The 4,310-nt window shown below is 30.1% G+C and overlaps 1 long non-coding RNA gene and 1 pseudogene across 1 annotated transcript; both read right to left on the bottom strand.

Moving 5' to 3' along the window:
- LOC102582846 (protein DETOXIFICATION 32-like) overlaps window positions 1-4,310 on the bottom strand; it is an 18,405-nt pseudogene that overhangs the window by 3,586 nt on the left and 10,509 nt on the right.
- Window positions 3,084-3,598, bottom strand: LOC107058394 (uncharacterized). The gene is made up of 2 exons (XR_001472006.1): window positions 3,285-3,598; window positions 3,084-3,172 (listed from the first exon to the last, which is right to left on the bottom strand). It is a non-coding gene; the product is annotated as an uncharacterized lncRNA (long non-coding RNA).

Here is a 4,310-nt window from a genome sequence, read left to right as displayed (position 1 = left end):
AATTTAGTTTAAACTTGTGTTGGAGAAATTTAGTTCAAGAGATTCACATGTAGATTTTGAGCAGATACTATATGAACATATGATCGCGACTGTAAGAATCTCAAGTATCGATATTTTAACTCATATAGACAAAGAAAATATAGTATGATGCAAAAATAAAATCTGATGAAAAATTATAAGAATTCGTAAAGTTTATATAGCATAAAGCTTTCCCAAGCTTTGCATATAGTATATATGATTATTCTCATCATCTTTTTCTAGATAGATAATGTGAAATCATGGACTAAACATTAATCAAGGATAATCAAAGTTTTTCTATGGTTGAAAATATAGATATAAGAGGATTAATTATATCTTGTTAGTTTTAATTTAGACAAATTTGCAGAAGAAATATAAATCAAAATAGGCAAACAGTTTTACCAAACAGGTTTAATTTCACAAGTTTTTAATTACTAACTGTTATTTCGTATTGTAGTTTTTGAATCTATCAGTTTAAGGTGGTTATTCCAACAAGATCAATAGAGGAAAGTTACATCATCTTTTAGGAGCTAAAAATGAACACAATAGTCTTTAGTCATAACAATAATTATAACAGCAGAAAGAATATATTTTTATTTAAGTTGATAAATGGAGTACCTGTAAAAAGATAAACTTTTAACTAACCTGCTATTATAGGAGAAAATATTTTCAATTTCCGCAAAAGAACAGGAACATAAGGCATCCACATAGCAACATCAAAAGCTTGCAAAACACGGCATACAGTGGCAACATCAAAAGAGTGCAAAAAATGACTATTTCAAGAATCACAACAAAAGTGTTCCAATTGCAATTCAAAACAATCAAAGATAATGTGTCTAGACACTGAATTGAATTAAAGAAAATAAATACAAAGAGAAGTAAATCCTATTTATATTAGTCAATTGGAAAGATGAACTTTTAAACAATGTACAAAATAATTCAAATACCTTTTAATTCTTTTTCATGGGAGGATTTTTCATTGCCATGCTTGGATATTCTTTTTCCCCTGAACTAAGATGTTCAATTGTGCGCTTTTTCGCATCTGTAATATTGACTGTCGTAGATGCCATTGATTTATGAATCACATCTTGTTTCTCCAGGTAAGACAAAATGGATAATTTTTGCGTTGCATCCAATTTTTTTGTGAATAGCCTTTTTATTTGAATGTTAAATATCTTGCCGTTCAATTCATCTTCCACATTTTGGAGGGATAATGTTTCTTTCTGAAAAAATGGAAAAGAATGATTAATAATAACAAAATCATTAATATTTTATATATTATATATATCAAGGTACACTATCATCCATAGGGATGTGAAAATTACAAATATTTCGGTGGATGACAAGTGAGTGGCAAAGGTTTTTGATTTGGATATTTGGATCCAGAGTACTTTAGAAGACAACAAGTAAAAGAAAAGTGTGATGTCTACTCTTTGGGGTTGTCCTATTTGAAGTATTGTCTGGAATGTCAGCTCTAAATGCTAGGACATACAACATGTGGGTTAAGGGGAGGTAGAGTGTTCGCAAACTTTACCCTTCCGAGTATAACAAATCAAAGTAGGTATGAAAAAGAAATACAGCATGACAAGAACTTAATATCTACCAGGAACCTTAATTAACTTGGATATCATTAGCTATTGATCAAAATTTAATCTTGATCTTTAAGAAATAACAGAAAGGAAAATCATACCATAGAAAACAAATCAAACAGGGCAACCAGTATATTCTTTTTAATAGACTATCTCCACAATATTGGGAAGTTAATTCATCTAAAATAAAAGGGCAGGAACAAACTAGGAATAAGATCAATCCTTATTAAAACTGAACCTTTACTTCACTCTATTGATTGACTACAGTAGAACCATGAGAACTTTTTGAACCTAAAACCAATTGTTTATATACGATATTATTTAGCAATAAGCAAAAAAGCAAGTAAACACAGGAGTAACTAAAACATGGTATAAAGTAGGCAGATCTGCAACTTTCACATATCCAGATTCATCCCATAATATGTTTGCGATTTCACTCAGAAATTAAAAGCTTTCCAGACATTGAACAGGCTTACTTCAGTCATCAATAAACAAACAAAGCATGAGACCGTGAAACAGCTAGAAAGACTTAACAGAATCAGTCTTCAGGTCTCAATCAATTATTGCGTCAGGATCATGCTTCAGGTCTCAATGAATTATTGCATCAGGTTTATGTTTAGAATCAAGATCGAAACTTTCATAGTTATGGCATTTTTACAGAAGCTAGTGCAATGAAGAAGATGAACAAGGAATAACATAAAAAGCAAATAAGAGACCAGAGACATCATTATCATATCTTATCATTTTGTTTTGGCCCATCTAAAATATCTTTTCTCTGCAAGAAAATCTACACTTTATGTTATCTTTATATATTAATTATAATAATTCTATGTTAAATGTTACCTTCAGTATATAAAGTCATATGAAAGCTGCATTTGGAGAAGACGACTACAAAGACAACGTTACTGAAACTCAAAAGAATTAATCACTTTATTAAATACAAGTATATACATCAACTACGAAAATGGAAAAGAAAAAAAGAAAACACTATCAACCAAAAAGAACCTTTATTTGAAAACAAGTAATAAGATATGAAGATAAATGACAAGAGTAATATTGTATATATACTTACAGCTTGTCTATGACAATAAACTCTTGAATTAGTTTTCCAGTTACAGTCTTTGTTGAAGGACTATTCAATCACATTACTCTAACAAAAGAGAGGGGAAGATGCACAAACAAACCAAAAAAAAAATAAGAAGAAAAAAAGACAATCTTCGCAAAATAACAAGAACAATCCTAAAAACTACAATTAAAACTCCGAAAAAGTAGTAACCATTTTGGAGAAGACGACTACAAAGACAACGTTACTGAAACTCAAAAGAATTAATCACTTTATTAAATACAAGTATATACATCAACTACGAAAATGGAAAACAAAAAAAGAAAACACTATCAACCAAAAAGAACCTTTATTTGAAAACAAGTAATAAGATATGAACATAAATGACAAGAGTGATATTCTGTATATACTTACAGCTTGTCCATGACAATAAACTCTTGAATTCGTTTTCCAGTTGTAGTCTTTGTTGAAGGACTGCTATTAATGACAATGGCGAGCACATCTTGCATTAAACAAAAATAAAGAAAGAATAATTAGATCATGAGAAATATTCTATTATAGTAACAATGGATTTTATGTGAATAATAAGAATAATTAAATAAATTTATAAATACCAAATTCAAATTCTTTGGGTTGATACTCAAAAGTGTCAAATGTGGTAAGAGCTAGTCGTGTTGGTGGTGGTAATGGATCCTGTGGAGGTTTGACCTCTTCAACTGGTTCAACAATGGTGTTTTTATCGAGTGTCCAAATGAATTTGTTAAGTGAATTTTCATATCCAAGAGGTGGTACTTTCACATGTGCAACAGATACCAAGTAAGTCTTGAAAGGAGCAAATTCTTTTTCAAAATATGTTATATCAGTACTGTAAATAGTGGCCTGAACTTGATTCTCCTGTAAAAGAATTTGTAAAAAGTTTGATTAGTTGTGTAAAATGTAAAAGTTATTTTATTATTTTTCATATTACTAAAGTTAGAGATTCTTTTTCAGAAGTAAAAGGAATAATGAGGGAATGAGGAATTTCAATTTTTCCATGGTCATTTGTTTTTTCCTTTCCATCACCAATTCTCATTAAATATTCACAAAATTCAGGATCTTTAGTTGCACGCATATTCTTCGATAACTGTAATTTTTCAAGTTGATTCCAAATTTCAGAACACAATAAACTTTCACGAATAAAATCTTCTTTTTTTCCACTACGAACAACAGGAAGAGTTTGTCTGAAATCACCACTAAAAACAACTATTTTACCACCAAATAACGTATTTGTTTCCATTAGATCTCTTAAAAGCAAGTCAAATGCTTCAACCATTTTCTTTTTTGCCATTGAAATTTCATCCCACACAATTAATCGTGCATCTCGTATTAAAGATGCTAGTGAACTTTGTTTACTAATATTGCAAGTAAAATTTTCATTGACATCAATAGGAATTTTAAATCGAGAATGAGCAGTTCGACCTCCGGGAAGAAGTGAAGCTGCAACACCAGAACTTGCAGTTGCTAAAGCTATAAATCCCTTGTGTCTTACTGTAGCTAATAAAGCACGATATAAAAAACTTTTACCAGTTCCACCAGGACCATCAATAAAGAATGCCCCAAATTTATTTGACAATACTCTATCAAGAATAATATTGTAAGCC

Source organism: Solanum tuberosum, unplaced genomic scaffold (assembly GCF_000226075.1).
Source record: "Solanum tuberosum cultivar DM 1-3 516 R44 unplaced genomic scaffold, SolTub_3.0 scf00510, whole genome shotgun sequence".
NCBI classification, from domain to species: domain Eukaryota; kingdom Viridiplantae; phylum Streptophyta; class Magnoliopsida; order Solanales; family Solanaceae; genus Solanum; species Solanum tuberosum.
Note: the sequence above shows the minus strand (reverse complement) of the source record. Positions and strands in the feature narration are given on the sequence as shown.